Source organism: Oncorhynchus kisutch, linkage group LG9 (assembly GCF_002021735.2).
Source record: "Oncorhynchus kisutch isolate 150728-3 linkage group LG9, Okis_V2, whole genome shotgun sequence".
NCBI classification, from domain to species: Eukaryota; Metazoa; Chordata; class Actinopteri; order Salmoniformes; family Salmonidae; genus Oncorhynchus; species Oncorhynchus kisutch.
The window spans coordinates 9,598,810-9,626,031 of NC_034182.2; the positions used below are offsets into that span (position 1 = coordinate 9,598,810).

General features: G+C 46.0%; 1 protein-coding gene across 2 annotated transcripts in view; it reads left to right on the forward strand.

Annotated features, from left to right (window-relative positions):
* kcnd2 (potassium voltage-gated channel, Shal-related subfamily, member 2) overlaps positions 1-27,222 on the forward strand; it is a 157,478-nt gene that overhangs the window by 117,006 nt on the left and 13,250 nt on the right. The window lies entirely within an intron of this gene.

Below are 27,222 nucleotides of genomic sequence, written 5' to 3' on the forward strand. Positions count from 1 at the left end.
TGCTCTCTCTCAAACACCTTTCTCTCTTTACTATTTTCTCTCTCTCTCTCTCTCCCTCTCTCCGTCTCTTACACCTCTCTCTCTCCCCAACCCTCTCTTTCAATTTTTTTTCCGATTCATTTGAAAAGTTTTGCCCGTGGTAAACTCTAAACTCCAGAGTGACTCATTGAGTGTGCAGTGCGAAGCGCCTCTGTGTTTAAATGAATGGAAGCATATTAGTTAACGTCAGGCTGCTGCCTTACTATTATAATTTAATGGGGGCCTTCAGGGGCTTTCATTAGGCCCCAGCCACAGATTTGGAGTGGCAAGCTTTTCAATCAGCATAGCTATTATCCCACATTAGATAAGAATATCAAAGGGGAGACCCAAAATGAAGCCCTGACAATTACTGACTGACTAAGACACATGATGAAGAATACATAACCGCATAAACATGTAAATGAATGGGAGAAGACGATGGACTTCATTATGGTGGTGTGTATTGGACTGTGGTCATTGGGTTCGTGTGTGTGTGAGGTAAGTTTTGGAGGAACCTTTCAGAGTGAAAGTAGGCCAAGGTCTTCAGTGTGTGTTTCTTGATTAGTTTTTTTGGTCTCTCTCTCGTTCCCTCTCTCTCTCATTCCCTCTCTCTCTCTCTCTCTCTCTCTCTCTCTCTCTCTCTCTCTCTCTCTCTCGTCTCTCTCTCTCTCTCTCTCTCTCTCTCTCTCTCTCTCTCTCTCTCTCTCGTTCTCCCTCTCGTTCTCTGGGAGGAGGAGATAAAAGTAGGGCTCTCCAAAAACAGCCCGGACCTGCAGACAGCAACAGATGGAAATGAGTGGCGGGGGGGGGGGGGGGTTCTGACCTAGAGACTGTATTGTATTGAGAGATCTAAATATATCCATACAAACTCTCACGCACACTCACACACACAGGTTGGTTAAATCACCTGTGGTCCCAGCGGTAGTTAGACCATAAGGATGCCTGCTGTTCCTATGCTCTGCCACAGGTTTGCCACCTGATTCATTATTCATAACACACAAACACACACACACTTACTCGTTTATAGGACAGGACAGTAAGGTGATTACAGCAGACACCAGCCAGTATTAATTAGACTGAGAGTTAATTCAGCAGCAGGTTCTCACAGGAGGATGAAGGAGAGAGAGAGAGAGGTTGGGGGGGACAAAGTTATGGCAGGGCTATTTTAGGGATTATTCATGACTAACTTGACAACCAAGGCATACATATGCATTATCTATCTACCTTGTTCTCATTCTCTTAATTTACTCCCTCTCCTTTTCTCTCACTTCTCTCTCTCTTAGTTTATCTAGTGTTGCAGGTCTCTAATTGGAGTGTGTGTTGCCGCGCTGCAGGGCTGGTAGCATCAAGCTGTAATCTGCAGGTGATTTAGAACCAAAGGCACCTGTGTGTGTGTGTGTGTGTGTGTGTGTGTGTGTGTGTGTGTGTGTGTGTGTGTGTGTGTGTGTGTGTGTGTGTGTGTGTGTGTGTGTGTGTGTGTGTGTGTGTGTGTGTGTGTGTGCGTGCGTGCGTGCGTGCGTGTGTGTGAGTGTGTGTGTGTGTGCTGCTCCAACTCGTGTGTGTTCACTGTAAATGGGCTCTGTGTCTTATTGACACCTCTCCATCTGTGCCGCCACACCTCTGAGATGGTGGGGGAGTGGATTTGCAGCAGGAGCCTGGGAAAATTATAGGGAAGAGAGAGAGAGAGAGAGAGAGAGAGAGAGAGAGAGAGAGAGAGAGAGAGAGAGAGAGAGAGAGAGAGAGAGAGAGAGAGAGAGAGAGAGAGAGAGAGAGAGAGAGAGAGAGAGAGAGAGAGAGAGAGAGAGAGAGAGAGAGAGAGAGAGAGAGAGAGAGAGAGAGAGAGAGAGAGAGAGAGAGAGAGAGAGAGAGAGAGAGAGAGAGAGAGAGAGAGAGAGAGAGAGAGAGAGAGAGAGAGAGAGAGAGAGAGAGAGAGAGAGAGAGAGAGACAGAGAGACAGAGAGACAGACAGAGACAGAGACAGAGACAGAGACAGAGACAGAGACAGAGACAGAGAGACAGACAGAGACTCTGGGATATTTGGTGTAATCCCTAGTCTTGGAAATGAGACGTCTTCATCTTGTACCTTCTTCTTGTGGCTACTAAGCATACCCCATTCTTCTGCTGACAGAGCCTTCCTGCAGCTCCCCAGCATTTGTCCGACAATCCTTTCCGACCTCATCCCCAAATGTTCTGCCACCCGTCTTCCATCCATTAAGGCGGGCCCAGCCATGGCCATTAACTGTTTTAAGGTTATGATTTTCCCCTTCACCAGAATCTTGGAGAAATGTGGAACAGCTGCAGTTGTACAATCCAGTCTTGCCCCATACACCAGAGGTTCCTCCAACAGCCAATGCACTGACTCCGCTGAAGTTCGTCTGGACACCTTCATTATGCTCCACACTCTGAGAAGGCCTCTGTAAAACGGAGGTACTCCCTCCCTAGAAATCTGGCTACTATCAACCAGAAATAAAGCCTTCTTTAAACCTAATCCTCCAACCCGCTGTAATACAAGACCTGCCACCCCTCTCCACACCACATTTTCCGGTCCATAAAGCCGCCTTTGAATAAACTGAAACCGGAAAGCAGCAGCCCTACTAGCAAGATGTACAAGACCTTATTCCCCCTCCTCTTTTGACAAATACAAAACACTTTGTGGAACCCAGTGATATTTATCCCAAAAGAAATCCACAATAATTGCCTGTATCTTAGCCAGAAGGCCAGATGGTGGTTCTAAAACTGACAACCGATGCCACAGTGCAGAGGCAATCACATTGTTAACTATAATAGTGTGCCCCCTATATGACATATGAGATAGTAACCAACTCCATCTCCTCATCCTCCCTTCCACCATTTCAACCACCCCACTCCAATTTTTTTCCATAGTCCCCTCATCTCCTAGGTACACTCCAAGATACTTAAAACCTCCCTTACACCATTCTAGCCCCCCTGGCAAAGCCATGATCCCTCCAGACCATTCTCCAATCAGTAAAGCACAACTCTTTTCCCAATTTACCTTTGCAGAGGATAGTCCCCTAAAACAATCAACCATTAGACTCAAGCTATCCACCTCCGCTTGATTTTTCACTAACACAACTACATCATCAGCATAGGCTGAGAGACGAATAGGAGGAATATCCTCTGAAAAGTACACCCCTACAATGCGACTTCTAATGCTATTTAGTAGTGGCTCTATAGCAATGGCATATAACATTCCTGACTAATACCTCTACACACTTTAAAAGGAGCACTCAAACCACCGTTAACTTTCAATACACTTTCAATGTCACCATATATCACCTTTATCATGGCAATAAAACCAGAGCTGAACCCAAACGCCTCAAACGTGTGCCATAAATATTGATGTTCAACTCGGTCAAATGCCTTTTCCTGATCAATTGAAATTAGACCAGCATCCAACCCAATAGCCCTAGAGACGTCCAAAAAATCACGAATCAGAGAAATGTTATCCCCTATATGCCTGCCAGGAACACAGTAGGACTGATCCGTATGTATGATTTGCCCCATCACCTCCCTCAGCCTGTTGGACAAAGCCTTTGACAATATCTTATAATCAGTGCACAATAAAGCCACCGGCCTCCAGTTCTTCACCTCCCTCTGGTCACCCTTTTTGGGCAGTAGGGTGAGGACAGCCCTTCTGCAGCTTATTGGTAGTAACCCTCCGGTTAAACTATCATTAACTACTTCTAACCAATCCTCTCCCAACATAGCCCAAAAAGACTTAAAAAAGTCAACGGGAAGCCCATCAATGCCTGGTGCCCTTCCATTTTCCATGCCTTTTAATGCAGTGTATAAATCCTGCAAAGACAATGGTTGCTCAAGCTCAACCTGAGCTTCTGCAGCCACCTTTGGGAGCCCATCAAATGAACTGCTGTGTCACTGTTTTATCCTCTTTGTACTCACACTTGTAGAGCTCAGCATAGAACTCTACTGCCCTCTTTCTAATTTCACTAGGGCTAGTCTTGTCCAACAGCTGATTTGAGGCAATGAATAATTTTTCTTTGTCCATTCTTTTTCTCTAAACCAAAGAAAAATTTGGATGAGGCATCCATTTCAGATATTCCCTGAAACTTACTTCTCACCAATGCCCCCTGTGCTCTGATACCCAGCAGGTCTGCCAATGCAGCTTTTCTCCTCTTGAGGGCCTGAGTATGGCCTCGATCTCCTGTGGTCTCAACCAACGTCATGAGTTCCACTATTTCAAACTCTAGGGCTTTCATTGATCTGGTGATATCCTTGGTGACATTCCTCGTGTATTGATTACAAAATTGTTGAATCTGGATTTTCCCTATATCCCACCACTGTTGAAGGGATACAAAACTGGCCTTTTGAGACTTCCACCTCTCCCAGAAAAAACTTAAACAGTTCCTGAAGTGAGCATCACTCAATAAAGTTATATTAAAATGCCAGTATGCGCTTTTGGGTTTTACATCGTTAATGAACACCACCTCTGTTATTAAACAATGATCAGAAAATCCCACTGGGGTTATCACACTTGATTTACAGACCTGAGATTGATGCTCAAAAACATAAAACCTATCTAACCTGGCCATAGAGATGATGTTCTCTCTCACATGCGCCCAGGTGTACTGCCTTGTTCCTCCATGTTGACTCCGCCAAATATCACACAGTTCATGTGTTACAATGAGGTGTTTTAAAAAAGTCCTTGAGGCTATATGAGGTTCTTGGTGATTTCTATCTAAATCGCTAACTGTGCAGTTAAAATCCCCAGCAATAAATAAATAATCTTCTTTGTTACATTTCTCAATGGTATTTGATAATGTCTCTAAAAAACATACCCTCTCAACTGTCACCACTGGGGCATATACATTTATCATACACATAGTGATGTTTTCATACCTTGCTCTAACTTTTAATAACCTCCCCTCAACTACCTCTTCAACCTCATATGACAAAGGCAAAAACCCTTTTGAGAACAAGATAACCACACCCCCACTTTTTGAGTTTTTATGACTACACACCACTGTCCCCCCCACTCCTGTTGCCACATTCATTTTCCAAATTACTATGCGTTTCTTGTAGAAAATGTGTCACTTCCCTTTCCCCTAATTAACTCATACACCATGGCTCTTTTTTTTACCATCTCTTGCCCCATTTACGTTTAAAGAAGAAATCTTAAAACTGCTCATGAATGAAAAAAAAAATACAGAGGAAGATACAGCCACCACATCTCTTTACAGAGTTAAAACTGCAACTGAACTCTTTCATTTTCTTTAGAATTTACATCACTTTCTTGAGTCTAGCAATTTCAGGGCTTTTCAAACTTCCCCCTGTAATTTTTGACATCAGAAACTTTGCTGATTCAATAAACAATTCACGTTCAGGGAAAAAAATCAGTTACATTGTAATCCTGCATATATTTCTTCCCTTTTGTCAACTTCAGAAATTGACGTATCTTCTCGATCCCATACCTCCCTTCCACCCCATTCTCGCTATCCTCCCCAGAAGAAAACTCCACCATCTCTACAACTTGTTCATCTTCAACTGATTTATCAATCTCTACCTTTCTCTTAGAATTAGACCCTTCACCACCCCTTAAATTCTTCCTTTTACTCCTCGGTATTTTGAAAACATCCGCTTCCTTTTCCGTTATTTCAATCTCCTCTTGACCTCCAATTTCATTTTCCAGCACCACCTCAGCGACGGCAGTCGCAATCTCACCTACTGTTTCCCCTCCCTCTTTGTTCTGATCTACCACAATTGCCCCCGTATCCACAATGCCTTCCTCTCCTACTTTTCCAACCACATCTGCCCACCTCCTCTCTTCCCCTGCACCCTTAGCATGTTCATCCCTTTGCGGTGGTGCGTTAGTTGCACCAGCACTAGAGCTACTACCAGGCTCAGCGCGCTCATTCTCGGGACAACTACACACCAAATGCCCCTCTCTTCCACAGCCAAAGCATTTAATTGATTCAGTAGATGCATAGAAGACATAATCAAATTCATCAATCTTAAAACTGAACGCTAAATTCAGTTCATCTCCGTCCTTTTTTAAAATCATATGCACTTGTCTCCTATGAGACATGTTTCAACAACGGAGATTTGCATCCAAAAAGAACCTTCTTTATTGTAGATACGATTTGACCATGGCGAGATAACTCTCGCTCCAACACTTCATCTCTAACAAATGGTGGCACGTTAGAAAGTATAACTTTCTTTGCCGGATTCATAAGCGGAAATACCGGCGTCTGTGTCTCCCGCAACACAACACCCCTCTCAACTATCTTATTCACCTTTTCAATTGAATTTAAGAATATCACTACAGCGCTATTCATCCTTGAGGCTGATTTGATGCTATCATACCCAATGATAGCACCCACAGCCAAGCTACATTCTTCCACTGAACACCCGGCCGCAGCAGGAATCTTTACTCCATGCCTCCGACTAAGTTTTTCAAACTCTACACTTCCGCGAGTGGCCATTGCAACCAGCCCCACCCGCTGGTTGTGCCCTCGCGAAAAACCAACCTCAAATATCCCACCACCCCTATACGTGCTTAGTGATAGTTAAACAATATACCCTTAAAACAACTAAACTGATCAATATATATATATATACATACCAAAACCCAATAGAGTGAAAATAAATTCCATTCGCTCTCACAATCACTCCTGCTTGACGACTCACTCCCAGCATGCACTCCGACGAGAGAGAGAGAGAGAGAGAGAGAGAGAGAGAGAGAGAGAGAGACACTGCTGTGATGTGGAGACATGAACTTTCTGAAGCCATTTGTAACTTTCTAATGAGGAGGCTTGTTTGCCATATCCCTCTGGTGAGTTAGAGGAGTTAAGGATGTGGAACGGAGACTGGAGGAGTGTCTAAAAGAGGTAGAGAGGACAGGAGGAAGAGAAGGAGGAGGAGGAGGAAGGAAGAGTGTCTGATAGAGGTAGAGAGGACAGGAGAAGGATGACGGAGGAGTGTCTGATCGAGGTAGAGAGGACAGGAGGAAGAGAAGGAGGAGAAGGAGGAAGCAGGAGTGTATGATAGAGTTAGAGAGGACAGGAGAAGGAGGAAGGAGGAGTGTCTGATAGAGGTAGAGAGGACAGGAGGAAGAGAAGGAGGAAGGAGGAGTGTCTGATAGAGGTAGAGAGGACAGGAGGAAGAGAAGGAGGAGAAGGAGGAAGGAGGAGCGTCTGATCGAGGTAGAGAGGACAGGAGGAAGAGAAGGAGGAAGGAGGAGGAAGGAGGAGTGTCTGATAGAGGTAGAGAGGACAGGAGAAGGAGAAGGAGGACGGAGGAGTGTCAGATAGAGGTAGAGAGGACAGGAGGAAGAGAAGGAGGAGAAGGAGGAAGGAGGAGTGTCTGATAGAGGTAGAGAGGACAGGAGAAGGAGAAGGAGGAAGGAGGAGTGTCTGATAGAGGTAGAGAGGACAGGAGGAAGAGAAGGAGGAGAAGGAGGAAGGAGGAGCGTCTGATCGAGGTAGAGAGGACAGGAGGAAGAGAAGGAGGAGAAGGAGGAAGCAGGAGTGTATGATAGAGGTAGAGAGGACAGGAAAAGGAGGAAGGAGGAGTGTCTGATAGAGGTAGAGAGGACAGGAGAAGGAGAAGGAGGAAGGAGGACTGTCTGATAGAGGTAGAGAGGACAGGAAGAAGGAGAAGGAGAAGGAGGAGGAGTGTCTAAAAGAGGTAGAGAGGACAGGAATAAGGAGAAGGAGGAAGGAGGAGGAGTGTCTAAAAGAGGTAGAGAGGACAGGAAGAAGGAGAAGGAGGAAGGAGGACTGTCTAAAAGAGGTAGAGAGGACAGGAGGAAGGAGAAGGAGGAAGGAGGAGGAGGAGTGTCTAAAAGAGGTAGAGAGGACAGGAGGAAGGAGAAGGAGGAAGGAGGACTGTCTAAAAGAGGTAGAGGACAGGAGGAAGGAGGAGCACCTGTATATATACAGTATACCCATCATGATCTCATCAAGTCACTCACCTTATAACATTGAGGCCCGCCATTACAGCACAGGGCCTAAATGATTTAACAGCAGTGATGACATTTAAAGGAGGTGAGGAAGACAGGGAATAGAGAGAGAGCGATGGAGAGGAGGGCCCCCGGAAATAATAATGTAACATTGAAAACAGACAGTAATCTGATGTACAGCTGTTTAATAAGCCATACAATTTGAGCTAAATAAGGAGCTTTGTCAACAACAAAAAAGGACAGTAGAAGAGTATATGGAAATAAGCACGGCATATTACCAAGATCCAAGATGGCGTAGCAGGGAAGACATGTTTGTTTTGTCCTCGTGTACTTTTGTATTTTTTGTATATATATTTCAATTTATTTTCAATCTCTTCTCGATTTTTTATTCGATTATACCTTCCGGTAACCTGCCTCACCCAATGTGGTACGGATTCGCTATTATTTTCAATTTTAGAACACATTCAAGAATCTTCAGAAGCTAACCAGCTAATTAGCTACAAGCTATTTAGTCATTGTTAGCCACTGCTAGCGGCTTTTACCTTCTGCACAGATACCAGCCCTGTTTTTAGCCTGGATAATACTCGCCTGTCTACCAATATCACTTGTCTACCAATATCGGACTGTCTCTCCACAACAACGCCGGATTCCTGCCGTAATCCCTGGACCACTACTTCTGATCTTCACAGCTAGCTTGCAGCTAGCTAGCTCACAGCAAGCTAGCTCACAGCTAGCTCGCAGCTAGCTTTCACTCACCGTGGCACCTAGTACCGAAGCTATTCCCTGAGGCCCACCTCCCGGCCTACTCAGCTGTTCACTCGAACCCCACTCATACACGGCTAGAGCCCAAAACTCCACCAGATCCTTGCTGTAAACTCTGGACCTTGGCACCGGAACACCGCTGCTACCGATTGGATATAGTGGCTAACGCCACTGCCACGAAGCTAGCACCAGTTAGCCGTGAACCAGGCACCTCTCCCGGCTAGCAAACTAAATTCCACAATACCTCTTTCGCCATCTGGCTTGGATTCTCTGTTGACACGGCGCCCTGCAGCACCACCACGACTGGTCTGCCGACGAATACTCCATCCGCTGTGCCTTCATCTGGCCTCTGTCGGAGCAGACGCTACTAACTTTAAACACCGTGTCGCTAGCGTAGTGGGGCTTCCCTGTTCCATCTACTGCTGCCCCCTGGACACTATGATCACTTGGCTACATAGCTGATGCCTACTGGACTGTCCATTAATCACGGTACTCCATTCTGTTTATTTATTTTTTATCTGTCGGCCCCAGCGGCGAACTCAGGCTCTGTGTGTAGTTAATCCGACCCTCTCTGCCTAGTCATCGCCATTTTACCTGCTGTTGTTGTGTTAGCTGAATAGCTGTTGTTGTCTCACCTGTTGTTTTAGCTAGCTCTCCCAATCAACACACCTGTGATTACTTTATGCCTCGCTGTATGTCTCTCTCAAATGTCAACATGCCTTGTATACTGTTGTTCGGGTTAGTTATCATTGTTTTAGTTTACAATGGAGCCCCTAGTTCCACTCTTCATACCTCTGATACCTCCTTTGTCCTACCTCCCACACATGCGGTGACCTCACCCATTACAACCAGCATGTCCAGAGATACAACCTCTCTTATCATCACCCAGTGCCTGGGCTTACCTCCACTGTACCCGCACCCCACCATACCCCTGTCTGCACATTATGCCCTGAATATATTCTACCATGCCCAGAAATCTGCTCCTTTTATTCTTTGTCCCCAACGCTCTAGGCGACCAGTTTTGATAGCCTTTAGCCGCACCCTCATTCTACTCCTCCTCTGTTCCGCGGGTGATGTGGAGGTAAACCCAGGCCATGCACGTCCCCAGGCACCCTCATTTGTTGACTTCTGTGATCGAAAAAGCCTTGGTTTCATGCATGTCAACATCAGAAGCCTCCTCCCTAAGTTTGTTTTACACTGCTTTAGCACACTCTGCCAACCCTGATGTCCTTGCTGTGTCTGAATATTGGCTTAGGAAGGCCACCAAAAATTCTGAGATTTCCTTACCCAACTATAACATTTTCCGTCAAGATAGAACTGCCAAAGGGGGAGGAGTTGCAGTCTACTGCAGAGATAGCCTGCAAAGTAATGTCATACTTTCCAGGTACATACCCAAACAGTTTGAACTTCTAATTTTAAAAATGAATCTCTCCAGAAATAAGTCTCTCACTGTTGCCGCCTGCTACTGACCCCCTCAGCTCCCAGCTGTGCCCTGGACACCATTTATGAATTGATCGCCCTCTGGGATCAATGATCGCCCCTAAACTGGGATATGCTAAACACCCCGGCAGTCCTACAATCTAAGCTAGATGCCCTCAATCTCACACAAATCATCAAGGAACCCACCAGGTACAACCCTAAATCTGTAAACAAGGGCACCCTCATAGACGTTATCCTGACAAACTGCCCCTCCAAATACACCTCCGCTGTCTTCAATCAGGATCTCAGCGATCACTGCCTCATTGCCTGTATCCGGGTCCGCAGTCAAACGACCACCCCTAATCACTGTCAAACCCTCCATAAAACACTTCTGTGAGCAGGCCTTTCTAATCGACCTGGCCCGGTTATCCTGGAAGGATATTGACCTCCTCTAGTCAGTTGAGGATGCCTGGTCATTCTTTAAAAGTAACTTCCTCACCATCTTAGATAAGCATTCTCCGTTCAAAAAATGCAGAACTAAGAACAGATATAGCCCCTGGTTCACGCCCTCGACCAGCACAAAAACATTCTGTGGCGGACTGCAATAGCATCAAATAGTCCCAGCGATATGCAACTGTTCAGGGAATTCAGGAACCAATACACGCAGTCAGTCAGGAAAGCAAAGGCCAGCTTTTTCAAGCAGAAATTTGCATCCTGTAGCTCTAACTCCAAAAGGTTCTGGGACACTGTAAAGTCCATGGAGAACAAGAGCACCTCCTCCCAGCTGCCCACTGCAGCTGGGAGGAGGCTAGCTGGGAGGAGGCTGAGGCTAGGTAACACGGTCACCACCGATAAATCCATGATAATTGAAAACTTCAACAAGCATTTCTCAACTGCTGGCCATGCCTTCCTCCTGTCTACTCCAACCTCGGCCAACAGCTCCGCCCCCCCCCCCCCCCCCCCCCCGCAGCTACTTGCCCAAGTCTCTCCAGCTTCTCCTTTACCCAAATCCAGATAGCAGATGTTCTGAAAGAGCTGCAAAACCTGGATCCGTACAAATCAGCTGGGCTTGGCAATCTGGACCCGCTATTTCTGAAACTATCCGCCGCCATTGTCGCAACCCCTATTACCAGCCTGTAATAGGGGTTGCCAACACACTGACTCAACTCCAGCCACTTTAATAATGGGAATTGATGGGAATTGATGTCAAATATATCACTAGCCACTTTAAACAATGCTACTTAATATAATGTTTACATACCCTACATTATTTATCTCATATGTATACGTATATACTGTACTCTATATCATCTACTGCATCTTTATGTAATACATGTATCACTAGCCACTTTAAACTATGCCACTTTGTTTACATACTCATCTCATATGTATATACTGTACTCAATACCATCTACTGCATCTTGCCTATGCTGCTCTGTACCATCACTCATTCATATATCTTTATGTACATATTCTTTATCCCTTTACACTTGTGTGTATAAGGTAGTAGTTTTGGAATTGTTAGCTAGATTACTCGTTGGTTATTACTGCATTGTCGGAACTAGAAGCACAAGCATTTCGCTACACTCACATTAACATCTGCTAACCATGTGTATGTGACAAATAAAATTTGATTTGATTTGTTCAACCTCTCTTTCATATCGTCTGAGATCCCCAAGGACTGGAAAGCTGCCGCGGTCATCCCCCTCTTCAAAGTGAGAGACACCCTGGACCCAAACTGTTACAGACCTATATCCATCCTGCCCTGCCTATCTAAGGTCTTCGAAAGCCAAGTCAACAAACAGATCACTGACCATCTCAAATCCCACCTACCTTCTCCGCTGTGTAATCTGGTTTCCAAGCCGGTCACGGGTGCACCTCAGCCACGCTAAAGGTACTAAACGTTATCATAACCGCCATCGATAAAAGACAGTACTGTGCAGCCGTCTTCATCGACCTGGCCAAGGCTTTCGACTCTGTCAATCACCATATTCTCATCGGCAGACTCAGTAGCCTCGGTTTTTCTAATGACTGCCTTGCCTGGTTCTCCAACTACTTTGCAGACAGAGTTCAGTGTGTCAAATCGGAGGGCATGTTGTCCGGTCCTTTGGCAGTCTCTATGGGGGTGCCACAGAGTTCAATTCTCGGGTCGACTCTTTTCTCTGTATATATCAATGATGTTACTCTTGCTGCGGGCGATTCCCTGATCCACCTCTACGCAGACGACACCATTCTGTATACTTCTGGCCCTTCCTTGGACACTGTGCTATCTAACCTCCAAACGAGCTTCAATGCCATACAACACTCCTTCCGTGGCCTCCAACTGCTCTTAAACGCTAGTAAAACCAAATGCATGCTTTTAAACCGTTCGCTGCCTGCACCCGCACGCCCGACTAGCATCACCACCCTGGATGGTTCCGACCTAGAATATGTGGACATCTATAAATACCTAGGTGTCTGGCTAGACTGTAAACTCTCCTTCCAGACTCATATCAAACATCTCCAATCCAAAATCAAATCTAGAATCAGCTTTCTATTTTGCAACAAAGCCTCCTTCACTCATGCCGCAAAAGTTACCCTGTAAAACTGACTATCCTACCGATCTTCGACTTCGGCGATGTCATCCACAAAATGGCTTCCAATACTCTACTCAGCAAACTGGATGCAGTTTATCACAGTGCCATCCGCTTTGTTACTAAAGCACCTTATACCACCCACCACTGCGACCTGTATGCTCTAGTCGGCTGGCCCTTGCTACATATTCGTCGCCCGACCCACTGGCTCCAGGTCATCTACAAGTCCATGCTAGGTAAAGCTCCGCCTTATCTCAGTTCACTGGTCACGATGGCAACACCCACCCGTAGCACGCGCTCCAGCAGGTGTATCTCACTGATCATCCCTAAAGCCAACACCTAATTTGGCCGCCTTTCCTTCCAGTTCTCTGCTGCCTGTGACTGGAACGTATTGCAAAAATCGTTGAAGTTGGAGACTTTTATCTCCCTCACCAACTTTAAACATCTGCTATCTGAGCAGCTAACCGATCGCTGCAGCTGTACATAGTCCATCGGTAAATAGCCCACCCAATTTACCTACCTCATCCCCATACTGTTTTTATTTATTTACTTTTCTGCTCTTTTGCACACCAGTATCTCTACCTGCACATGACCATCTGATAATGTATCACTCCAGTGTTAATCTGCTAAATTGTAATTATTCGCCTACCTCCTCATGCCTTTTGCACACAATGTATATAGACTCTTTTTTTAATTTAAAATTATTATTTTTTAAATTTCTACTGTGTTATTGACTTGTTTATTGTTTACTCCATGTGTAACTCTGTGTTGCTGTCTGTACACACTGCTATGCTTTATCTTGGCCAGGTCGCAGTTGTAAATGAGAACTTGTTCTCAACTAGCCTACCTGGTTAAATAAAGGTGAAATAAAAAATAAATAAAATTACCACAGTATAGACACAGTATAATATACAGTCATTTCCTGATAGGAGATGAAGCCCTGTGATAGGAAGAGATATCACAGGAGGTTGATTTTAACTGGGGAGAACAGGCTCGTAGTAATGACTGGAGAGGGATCAGTGGAGTGGTATCAAAAATATAAAACACGTTGCTACATGACTGCTACATCTTCATCTCAATCCCAGTCATGGAACATACACACACGTTCCACTTTTTTTCACCTCTGTGACATATTTCTCTCTCTCTCTCTTTCTCTTTCTCTCCCATCTGCAGTCTAATCCGACTAATGAGAAATAAAGAGAAAGACAAATCTTTAATTTAGCTACCTCACCCCCCTACCAGATGGACTCAGTCCAGGTCTGACAGAGAATCACAGTAACAATTCTCTGTTTTTCTTCTTCTTCAGATTAGGGTTTTAAACTTTTGGGTTGAATACATGTTGCATAGTTCTCTGGTAGCATGAATGGCAGATTTCCCATCCTGGTTGTGTGATAGAGACCCGATTGGAGGGATTGTGTCCTAACACGCTAACCTACTCCAAAGCAGACATATCAAAGCCTCGCTCTCTCTTCCACTCCACCGGTGGTATTCTGAAGAAGCCTCATTTTCCTGATCAAAGGGCCTACAAGTAGCTTCCTTCTTTTATCTTCCTCCAGTGCCTGTTCCTATCTAATGCTCTGCCCATGGGAGAGGAGGACAGCACTTTGATATGGCAGAATGTCACAGAGGCCCAGTCACTTCTGTCTTCTGTACCCCACCCTCCTCGATGCTCTGCCGGAGATGTACCCAGATAAGACTCAACAATAGCTGCATTCATCATCCATTCTCTCTCTCTCTCTCTCTCTCTCTCTCTCTCTCTCTCTCTCTCTCTCAATTTACTGTATATGTGTTTCATTTCAGATGAGGCTTGTTATATGTGGAGCTCTTAACCAAAAATGCTCTAAGAAGTTAAGAAGAAAAACGTGAGGATCCGCCCCTTTTTTTCAGTTTTCGCCTAAAATGACATACACAAATCTAACTGCCTGTATCTCAGGTCCTGAAGCAAGGATATGCATATTCTTGGTACCATTTGAAAGGAAGCACTTTGAAGTTTGTGGAAATGTGAAAGGAATGTAGGAAAATATAACACATTAGATCTGGTAAAAGATAATACAATCTATTTTTTTGTACAATCATCTTTGAAATGCAAGAGAAAGGCCATAATGTATTATTCCAGGCCAGATGCAATTTAGCCATTAGATGGCAACAGTGTATGTGCAAAGATTTAGACTGATCCAATGAGCCATTGTATTTCTGTTGAAAATGTTGTATCAAGACTGCCCAAATGTGCCTAATTGGTATATTAATAACTTTTCAAGTTCCACTCTCCTCAAACAATAGCGTGGTATTCTTCCACTGTAATAGCTTCTGTAAATTGTACAGTTAGATTAACAAGAATGTAAGCTTTCTGCCAATATCAGATATGTCTATGTCCTGGGAAATTTTCTCGTTAGATACAACCTCATGCTAATCGCATTAGCCTACGTTAGCTCAACCATCCCATGGGTGGGACACCGATCTGTACAGATCCTTAAGAGGTTTTAAGTAAAAAATAGATAAGTAGAAAAATAGAATATAAAAGTAACAAATAATTAAACAGCAGCAGTAAAATAACAATAGTGAGGCTATATACAGGGGGTACCAGTACAGGGGTTAAATTCAGTATTAGGAGATACATTCAGGATTAGGAGATACATTCAGGATTAGGGGTTACATTCAGGATTAGGGGTTACATTCAGGATTAGGGGTTACATTCAGGATTAGGGGTTACATTCAGTATTAGGAGATACATTCAGGATTAGGGGTTACATTCAGGATTAGGGGTTACATTCAGGATTAGGGGTTACATTCAGGATTAGGGGTTACATTCAGGATTAGGGGTTAAATTCAGTATTAGGAGATACATTCAGGATTAGGGGTTACATTCAGGATTAGGGGTTACATTCAGGATTAGGGGTTACATTCAGGATTAGGGGTTACATTCAGTATTAGGAGTTACATTCAGGATTAGGGGTTACATTCAGGATTAGGGGTTACATTCAGGATTAGGGGTTACATTCAGGATTAGGGGTTACATTCAGGATTAGGGGTTACATTCAGGATTAGGGGTTACATTCAGGATTAGGGGTTACATTCAGGATTAGGGGTTAGGGAAAATAGGGTTTTAATGGGAATCAATTGTTTGGTCCAGACAAGGATAGTAAAACAAAGATGTGTGTATAGGGCTGTTGTGGTGGTTATACTACCGCCACACCATTTGGTCATGAGTCATGAAGGCAGTCAAATTCCACTTGACCGTTTAGTCATGGTAATTAGACTTCTCCATGCTCTGATGCTGCTGATGGTCATTAGTATGATGGTCATTAGACTACCAAACTTGCTAACTGCCTGGTACTCAGCACTCTATTGTCCCTCTAATCACTCTGACATCAATGCAAATGTTTCAAAAGAAGAATCAAACACTTCATGGGAGCCCATGAGCTCATTTTGCACAACATTCCTATAGGCTATGCAATTGCGCGAGAAAACAGAGTGATGGCCTCTACAAAAAAAAAGGAGGATCCCATCAGCTTTCTATAGGCTAGACTTCCTATATTTATTTCTCAACTTTCCTAATATTAAGCACATTGCTTATATTTACAACAGGAGTGTAGCCTACCTGGCTGGCATGAAAATAAACCACAGGGTGTAACGGCGTTCTTCGTTTGTCGAAAGAGAGTCGGACCGAAATGCAGCGTGGTGGTTAATCATGATCTTTAATGAAGAAAACGGTGATACATGAAATAACTTATAAATACAAAAACAACAAACGGAACGTGAAACTTATTACAGCCTATCTGGTGAACACTACACAGAGACAGGAACAATCACCCACGAAAGACAAAGCGAACTCAGGCTACCTAAATACGGTTCCCAATCAGAGGCAACGAGAAGCACCTGACTGCTGATTGAGAACCGCCTCAGGCAGCCAAGCCTATAAGACACCCCTAATCAGCCGCGATCCCAAATACTACAAACCCTAATACGAAACACAACACACAAACCCATGTCACACCCTGGCCTGAACAAATAATTAAAGAAAACACAAAATACTAAGACCAAGGCGTGACAGAAACCCCCCCCCCAAGGTGCGGACTCCCGGACGCACCTCAAAACCATAGGGAGGGTCCGGGTGGGCGTCTGTCCATGGTGGCGGCTCCGGCTCGGGACGTGGACCCCACTCCATAAATGTCATAGTTCCTCCCCTTCGCGTCCTGGGATAATCCACCCTCGCCGCCGACCATGGCCTAATAGTCCTCACCCAGAACCCCACAGAACTGAGGAGCAGCTCGTGACTGAGGGGCATCTCGGGACTGAGGGACAGCTCGGGACTGAGGGGCAGCTCGGGACTGAGGGGCAGCTCGGGACTGAGGGGCAGCCCGGAACTGAGGGGCAGCTCGGGACTGAGGGGCAACTCGGGACTGAGGGGCAGCTCGGGACTGAGGCAGCTCGGGACTGAGGGGCAGCTCGGGACTGAGGGGCAGCCCGGAACTGAGGGGAAGCCCAGTACTGAGAGGAAGCCCAGTACTGAGAGGAAGCCCAGTACTGAGATGAAGCTCGGGTAGGTAGTAGGCTCCGGTAGATCCTGGCTGGCGGATCTGGAAGATTCAGGTTGACTAGCAGATCTGGAAGATTCTGGTTGACAGGCTGATCTGGAAGAATCTGGTTGACTGGCAGATCTAGAAGATCATGGCTGACTGGCGGATCTAGCTGCTCTATGCAGACTGACAGCTCTGACTGCTCCATGCAGGCTGACAGCTCCTTGCAGACTGGCAGCTCTGGCTGCTTCATGCAGACTGACAGCTCTGACTGCTCCATGCAGGCTGACAGCTCCTTGCAGACTGGCAGCTCTGGCTGCTTCATGCAGACTGACAGCTCTGACTGCTCCATGCAGGCTGACAGCACCCTGCAGACTGGCAGCTCCTTGCAGACTGACAGCTCCTTGCAGACTGACAGCTCCCTGCAGACTGGCAGCTCCTTGCAGACTGACAGCTCTGACTGCTCCATGCAGGCTGACAGCTCCTTGCAGACTGACAGCTCCTTGCAGACTGGCAGCTCTTTGCAGACTGGCAGCTCCCTGCAGACTGGCAGCTCCTTGCAGACTGACAGCTCTGACTGATCCATGCAGGCTGACAGCACCCTGCAGACTGGCAGCTCCTTGCAGACTGACAGCTCTGGCTGCTTCATGCAGACTGACAGCTCTGACTGCTCCATGCAGGCTGACAGCTCCTTGCAGACTGGCAGCTCCTTGCAGACTGACAGCTCCTTGCAGACTGGCAGCTCCTTGCAGACTGGCAGCTCCTTGCAGACTGACAGCTCCTTGCAGACTGACAGCTCTGGCTGCTTCATGCAGACTGACAGCTCCTTACAGACTGGCAGCTCCTTGCAGACTGACAGCTCCTTGCAGACTGACAGCTCCTTGCAGACTGGCAGCTCCTTGCAGACTGGCAGCTCCTTGCAGACTGTTTCAAACAGGCAGGAGGCTCCGGCAGCGCTGTAGAGAGAGAAGGCTCTGATAGCGCTGAACAGGCGGGAGACTCCGACAGCGCAGGAGAGGAGGAAAACGCTGGCTGCGCTGAACAGGCGGGAGACTCCGACAGCGCAGGAGGGAAGGAAGGCTCTGGCTGTGCTGAACAGGCGGGAGACTCCGACAGAGCAGGAGAGGCGAGGCGCACTGTAGGCCTGATGCGTGGTGCGGGCACTGGTGATACTGGAGCGAGGACACGCACAGGAAGCCTGGTGCGGGGAGCTGCTACCGGAGGACTGGTGTGTGGAGGTGGCTCTGGATAGACCGGACCGTGCAGGCGCACTGGGGCTCTTGAGCACCGAGCCTGCCCAAGCTTACCTGGCTCGATGCCCACTCTAGCCCGGCAAATACGAAGGGCTGGTATGAACCGTACCGGGCTATGCACCCGCAATGGAGACACCGTGCGCTCCATAGCATAACACGGTGTCTGCCCGGTCTCTCTAGCCCACCGGAAAGCACAGGGAGTTTGCGCAGGTCTCCTACCTGGCATAGCCATACTACCTGTAAGCCCCCCCCCAATAATTTTTTGGGGTTGCTTCTCGGGCTTCCTTGCCAACCGTGTTCCCTCGTATCGCCGGCTCCTATCTCCTGCTGCCTCTGCTTCCTCCTTGGGGCGGCGATATTCACCAGGCTGAGCCCAGGGTCCTCTTCCGTCTAATATCATCTCCCAAGACCAGAAGTCCTTAAATCGCTGCTCCTCATGATTAACAGGGAGAGTTGGCTCAGGTCTGACTCCTGACTCTGCCACTCTCTCCCTGAGCCCCCCCCCCCCAATACATTTTTTGGGGTGACTTTCGGGTTTCGCTCTGCGCCGCCGTGTTTTCCTTTTCGACTCCATTCGCCTATAGCCTTCTTCGCACTGCTCAAGCGAATCCCATGCGGGCTCCTGCACTCTCTCTGGGTCGGCCGCCCACCTGTCGATTTCTTCCCACGTCGTATACTCCATGCCATTGCTGTCCATAACGTCCTCCTTTGTCCATTCCTCCTTTCGCTTTTCCTGCTGTCGCTGCCTGTAACCACGCCGCTCGGTCCGTGTGTGGTGGGTGATTCTGTAACGGAGTTCTTCGTTTGTCGAAAGAGAGTCGGACCGAAATGCAGCGTGGTGGTTAATCATGATCTTTAATGAAGAAAACGGTGATACATGAAATAACTTATAAATACAAAAACAACAAACGGAACGTGAAACTTATTACAGCCTATCTGGTGAACACTACACAGAGACAGGAACAATCACCCACGAAAGACAAAGCGAACTCAGGCTACCTAAATACGGTTCCCAATCAGAGGCAACGAGAAGCACCTGACTGCTGATTGAGAACCGCCTCAGGCAGCCAAGCCTATACGACACCCCTAATCAGCCGCGATCCCAAATACTACAAACCCTAATACGAAACACAACACACAAACCCATGTCACACCCTGGCCTGAACAAATAATTAAAGAAAACACAAAATACTAAGACCAAGGCGTGACACAGGGATTTAAGTGCATAAATGACATGTATTTTTTCCGCTGCCCCTGTTTCGATAGAGGTGCATGATAATGGTCCATTCTAAATCAAAACAAATTTCACGCATATTTTTTTTAGTATATGTAAAGACAAGATTAAATCAAGAATAGTCTGATGGGTGACACTTCTAAATGATATATTATCACTTGTGAATGATGCCCAACTTAAGAAACAATTAACTTTCTGTAGCGACTTTTTCATATCGTAGTCACACACCTGTAGCCTAGCCCATAGGCCTATATGTTTTGACAAGGTTCGTTTCACAACTAAAGTGGCCAAATAACTTCTTAAAATGAAGCACATTAGTCCGCTTTACAAGGGGTGTACAGTTTAACTGATATATATAAGCAGTTTCAAGTTTGGGGAAGATCCTTCTCACCATAAAAATGCACCTTCAAAATAAAAGTAATAAAAGTATAATTGCATTTGTGGTCACTTTTGATAATGGTGTTTTCCACTAATGGAACATGGAACATCCACGCTTATAGCCTACTATCATGTGCACATTGCTGCGCTTATAATGTGAAGAAATAACCTAATAGTTTATCAACATTTTAACTAAATGTTCTGATCTGTTGCATCAGCCACAATACGTAAAAAAAGGGGTTTTGATGCTAGATGTATTCATTTGGGATCTATTGCATCCCACAACAGTCCCAGACTATGTTTGGAATATTTATTTATTGCACAGAATAGAATAGGTTGACTTTTGTACTATGGGGCATAGTAGATTGATATAGGCTAGCGCTTTTGCTGTTCGTTAGGGCTACTCATATTGTTTTCTGACAAAAAGTAAATGTGGACAGTTCTTCCAATATCTTCAATATGCACCTCAGAATTGAATGAGGACACACGCAGTTGCACCCCAGATGTGTCTGTCTTTACTTGTAGCCTGTGGTAAAGACCTGATCACATGATGCAGAGCCATGCGAGTGAGAGGTGATTCGGAGTGCGCCGCACTCAGGGAGAAGGCCACACAAAAGGGATGCCGCTGTGAAATTCGAGGCATTATCAAGTGCTTGTCAAATTGTGAATGAGAGACTGATGTAGTGTGTACAGCCTGCGCAAAAAAAACGAAGCAGAGCTCATTCTTTCATGCAACTTTAAAAAAAAATAGATTGTTAGAGTCGCATCATGCAGCCTTACAATCTATTAAACCTCAAAACATATAGTGCAACGTTTGTAGAACAACTAAAGTTACATTAATAATTCTAAATGAAGCATATATAGGAATACCTATTTCTTTGCCGCTCATAGCCTTATGTGCGCATTCCCTCAAATCGTTTGTAGAAAATATCCTTTCTATTTTATTCAGCTTTGTTCAGTTGTATTCTTCATACCATAAAATAATGCCACAGAATTCTAAGCAAACATTGTCTGCTAAATGAACTAGTGTAGCCCACAGCCATTTGGCATAGCCAGATCAGGGCCTAACATAAGGACAACTCAGAGTATGCTATTCTGTTCTTCTGAAATAGACCACATTTTCTTCATATCCTGAGTGCTTCTCAGTGCTAGAGGCGTCATTACAGACCCTGGTTCGATTCCAGGCTGTATCACAACCGGCCGTGAATAGTCCCATAGGGCGGCGCACAATTGGCCAAGCGTCGTCCTGTCACGGGTGTCGTTGGAAGTAGACCAAAGTGCCCACCCCACATCACACCCAGGTTCGGCCGGGTAGGCCGTCACTGTAAATAAAAATGTGTTTTTAACTGACTTGCCTAGTTAAATAAAGGTTAAATAAATATAAAAAAAATATAAAAATATCATGCTTCTTTAGACCTGTGTGCATGTGTGTGTGCGTGTGTGTGTGTGTGTGTGTATAGGTGCATGTGTGTGTGTGTGTGTGTGTGTGTATGTGTGTGCGTGTGTGTGTATAGGTGCATACGTGTGTGTGTGCGTGTGTATAGGTGCATGTGTGTGTGTGTGTGTGTATGTGTGTGCGTGTGTGTGTGCGTGTGTATAGGTGCATGTGTGTGTGTGTGTGTGTGTATGTGTGTGCGTGTGTGTGTATAGGTGCATACGTGTGTGTGTGTTCGACTCAATGATGGATGCGTGTCTAATGTGGACCCTGCTGTCTGGCAGTGTGTGTGTGTGTGTGTGTGTGTGTGTGTGTGTGTGTGTGTGTGTGTGTGTGTGTGTGTGTGTGTGTGTGTGTGTGTGTGTGTGTGTGTGTGTGTGTGTGTGTGTGTGTGTGTGTGCGTGCGTCTGCCTTTGCAGTTAAAAGATAGATGGGGCGCCTGGCAGCTCCAGTCTGTTGGTTGACATGTTTATAAATAGACAGATGAATGAAAGTCTCTCAGGTCCTTTATGTGTTTTTCCCTTTTCTCCTTTATTTTCTCTGCCAATCAGTCAGTCACCTCCCAGGGTTGTTTTCCTTCAATATTGAATTGGTGGAAAAGGTCGGTTCTCCTGACTGTGGAGAGAGACGCTATGGCTCCATGCTGCTGAAAAAGACCAGTTTATATGATACATCAGTCACTGCCTGCTTGACTCAGTGATATGGTGCAGTGGTTGTATTTTGATTCAACCTTCTGACAAGTTCATGCACAGTATGTGACTTTAGTCTCTCCTCCGTCACTTCGTCTAGGTAAAAACGTGATACTCTCTCTCTCTTCCCTCCTGTGACAGCTCATGATAATGTCATCTCTGTATGGCCTTTAAGCATGTGATGGAGACTATTCCGCCTGTCTAATGACACGGTCTCTGTGTTGATCTGACCTGGGGAAACTCTCCACACACTCTTCCAATAAGGCTGCTACAGTGGAAGCCTCTATAGACTGTTAAGCAGGGGCGTTGGATCACACCATCAAAACATTGGTATCGGGATAGGATGGAGGAATGGACAGATGAACGGGGTGGGTGGATTTATTCATTTCTTTGTTTGTTCGTTCATTCGTTCATCCATTCATCCCTTGAGCCTAACCATGTCGTCTCAGGTGATTCCCTAACAGGTGGAAGTCTACTCTTTCCTCTGCTGTCTGTTCCCTTCCTCATCAAAACCCCATCAAAGTGACAGCCTCTTACTGAGAGCGGTGACCAAATGCCATTCATTATGTATACAACCCTGTCAAATCCTTACTGCCCGACTCGTTATTGTCACACAGGTCTAGATCAGTCACTCGTCAACACCCTCTAGTGAACCCACACTCATCCTGTCACACACTTAGACACGCACCCACATACGTGACACGCAAGCATGGACACTCGCACACGCACACAATACACTAGCATGCTTGTCGCACACATACACAAAGTCACACAGAAACACACACACGGGGACGTGTTATGCACTGGGTAATGCTAATCTCTAATGAATTATCTCTTTCTCATTAAGAGGAAGGATGTTTTATACATTCACCCTACTGACTGGTGTTGGTATAGAAGTGTGGAGGGGGAGAGGGGGTGCATGTTCTCCTAATAGCCCTGACTGGGGGAGAAAGAGAGGGAGAGGGAGACTAAGGGAGTGAGAGAAGGAGAAAGAGGAGGGGGAAGATAGGGAGGGAGGAAGAGAGGAGGTGTATAATTGTTCCAATCAAACCAAGCGATGAAAGAGCTACATGGACTCCGTTTATGAAACGTTACACATGCCGTGTCATCGCCAGAGGCATTAGTGTGCTCCCGTGCGGGGTTTACACACACACACACCTGTCACGGGTGCTTAGATAATTCTCTGCTATGTTCTGAGCCTAGTGGGTTGCTCAGTGTGATGATGGGTAATATGGTGATTAGCTGTATAGGAATCTGGATATCCAGTGTGTGTGTGTGTGTGTGTGTGTGTGTGTGTGTGTGTGTGTGTGTGTGTGTGTGTGTGTGTGTGTGTGTGTGTGTGTGTGTGCGTGCGTGCGTGCATGCATACTGTAGTTTTTCTAATGCATACAGTATGACCAGAGAGGGTCAGTATGGCCCAATATTGTCATAATCGTAGTTATGTAAGCATCATTCTGAGTTCTCTGCTGTATACAACCCCCATAAAGAGAAACAAATCAACCAAAACAAAACCACTTTGGGGCATGCAGCACCAACAGAGAATTATGGAGGCAGCAAGTAATGATTATTATCATTAGAATATTGTGGCTCTTTGAGGCCTAAACCACACAGAGCCATTACACGACATATACGTCCCAAATGGCATCCTATTACCTTAGTGCAATGCGATTTCCTTGTCAAACGTAGTGCGCTATATAAGGAATCAGGTGCCATTTGGGACATAGATGTTTTGTATTGGCCCTCTACCACCGGCTCTCTGCTATGCTAATCCAATGACAAGCACTACAGGCCCCCTACTGAGAAAAACACGAGACACCCTGAATGACTCACTTCTCTTTCTAACACACACAGAGATGCACACATGTTACACACACACACACACACACACACACACACACACACACACACACACACACTACCAATGTTGATCAGCTATTTGCTAGAAATCCTCTTTTCTTTTTCCCTTCAGCATCTGTGTTCCTTTCCTGGCTAGCCTCCCAGTTCCCTCTCTTTGTCGAGGTGTCTGATAGGCGCTGTCCATGGTGCTGACACTGGGCAGAAACCGTATTGATAACTACAGAAGAAGCAGTCAACCATGCCGGTGCATAACACAATGTACTACACAGTACACACCTGATAACATCCACACAAGGCTATGGCACCAGCACCACATATTCAATAGAATGTGATACACACAGACGTTCTCAGTGTGACACAGCCCAGATTGCATTTGCACAGATTCTAATGAGATAATACATGGTGATTCACGGTTTACGTTGTCCACTGCATAGGCAATGTCTCTGTGTTACGGTTCCCTCTGGCTTCCCAAACGCAATGACTAGGCCTAATACCATCTCTGCATAGTATGGAGACGCAGCACTGTTACTACGTAGAGACACTGCAGTACTAGAGAGCATGTCTGATAGAGCAGCAAATGAAGGGGAATGGACATGTTTTTTTTTGCATCTCCTTGGCTGTGTGTGTGTGTGTGTGTGTGTGTGTGTGTGTGTGTGTGTGTGTGTGTGTGTGTGTGTGTGTGTGTGTGTGTGTGTGTGTGTGTGTGTGTGTGTGTGTGTGTGTGTGTGTGTGTGTGTGTAAGGGGGCTGATTCTTTGTTCTTTCTAACTGAGCGGATAGTAACAGGCATTGTGCTGTCACTGTGAGCTAAGACTAACATTCTACTCACTGGCATCTATTCGTGGTGTGGTGGATGCAGGGAGTTTAATGCGTAGACTGATACGGTAGTTTCCAGCCCTGTCTTTGGTTCAGAGAGAAAGGTTATGTTGACTTTAAGATCAGCAAGGACTCCTTTCTGAATACATCTAGGGGAGATCTCCATGTTTGACCACGCACACACACACAAACGCACACACACACTGTATTGACCGGCCAGGTCTCCAGAGACAAGTGTGTGTAAGTGTGTAGGTCCTCTGTCAGCACAAACAGGAGAGTAGGGGCAGTGGCAGGGGAAGTGACAATGACAGATACTGGTCAGCACTTTACCTTATACCGCATAGTCAAGGGACCCGCCATGTCTCCTTGTCTGTCCATCGGTTGTCTGTCTGTCTGTCTGTCTCTTCATTCATCAGCTTTCTATTTACCTGTCAACATAGTTTGCCTGCCTGCGTTTTACTCTGTGTTGGGGAGTAGTCACACTGCACGTGTTTCAACTAGTCATTTAACTACATTTTGCAGTAGCTTGGTTGCCCAATGAAGCCGACTCAATTTTAAACAACCCCTTGTTTTTTCTCTCTCCCTGACCACTGGGTTAAGCTGACACACTCTCTCTCTCTCTCTGACTTTCACAGATCCCACTACACCTTAAACATCTGACTCCAGGGTCACTTGCTCTTGCAGTCATTCTCTCAACTTTTCTCTCTCCTTTGTATTAAGTAAGGCCATCACCCACTTACGTAAAAAAAAAAGCAAGAGAAAGGCTGAGAGGGAGAAGAAAAAGAGAGATAGAGAGACTGAGTGCCAGTGTACCTAAGTGTAATTATTTAAATGCAACGGTCACTTTTCTAGGCCTGAACTCTTTCTGACTGAGCATGCTTTGAATAGGGCTCTCATCGTTAGGGCCACTCCATCTCTCTCTCTCTCTCTCTCTCTCTCTCTCTCTCTCTCTCTCTCTCTGTCTCTCTCCCTCTCGCTCTCTCTCAATACAGCTTCATCATCAAACACTCCAGCACCACTCCTATTAACTGGCTATAGACTCTTAACTGTACGACAATCAGTGTGAAAAGATGGGGCTGAAAACATGTGGGTCAGCCAAGGTCCTGCACTGGTCAGACATAATATAAGAACAGCTGTAAAAGCATCAAAGAAAGTGCAGCTGCATAAAACAGTGGAAGGACTAGATTTGTCTTTCACACAAAATCGAGCAAAATCACCCTCACACACTATTACAGGGAGGAGAGAGCATGAAGCATACAAGTGGAGAGGAGAGGGGAAGAGACGAGAGGAGATGAAAAGAGAGGTTGGGGAGAGGATAAGATGAGAGTTGTGGGTAGTGTTGTGGAGGCGTTGATGAGGTAGGTGTTAGACTTGAGCTCCATGATTAGTCTATGCAGGAAGTGTGTTTGTCGTTGTCTCTCCTTGACTTCTGCTTACGACTGTTCGCTCTCTCTCTTTCTCTCTCTCTCACTCCATCCTTGTAGAGACAGGGAGCTAACTTTGGAGTCCGTGTCTAGTCTTATTTTAGAGAGCTCTCAGGGGCATTATTGGGCATATTCTGATGACCTGTCTCCTCTCCTGATTGGTGGGTAATGGGGGGTGCGGTCGTCAAGGTGACAAGCAAACTTAGTGTCATTATGTGATCTCCCTCGTCTCCGCCCTAAACCTTGAGCTGCACCCTTTACCCACCACTCAGGAAAATGGAAGGAGATTACGCTTGACCTTGCCTTTGTGTGTGTGTGTGCGTGTGTGTGTGTGTGTGTGCGCGTGTGTGCGCTCATTAGTCCACCTCTTCTAATTTCATACACTTTACCTCTATCTTCTCTGAGTCATACGCAATGTGACAGTGCCCTTCACTAGAGTGCGTGTGGGCACCTTTCTGTGATTTCCTTTGTGTTTACCTCATTAAAGCACCACCACGCACACAGCCCATCCAGTCCCATTCACCTCCCCCTTGTCGCCCATTTCTCCTTTCCTCTAATCCTCTCTCCTCTGTCCTCTCAGTCAGTAAACAGCTTTTGTTGGTAGAAAACGGTAAAGGGCTAGAGCCTGTCCTCTCTGGCACAGCGAGCATAGCAGCGCTGATCCGTCGCCGCTGTGTTAGCGTGGCCGTCTGTCCGCCCATCCGCCTGTCTACTTGTCACTGCGCTGTCGTTAAAACCGCCAGGGTCGCGGGGTTAATTGGCACACTGTCATATTGAATTGCGGCAGAGAGAGACAGGGAACAGAGACAGACAGAGAGCAGAGAGAGGGAGAGAGAGCAGAGAGAGACAGGGCATAGAGAGAGACAGGGCACAGAGAGAGACAGAGAGTAGAGAGAGACAGAGAGCAGA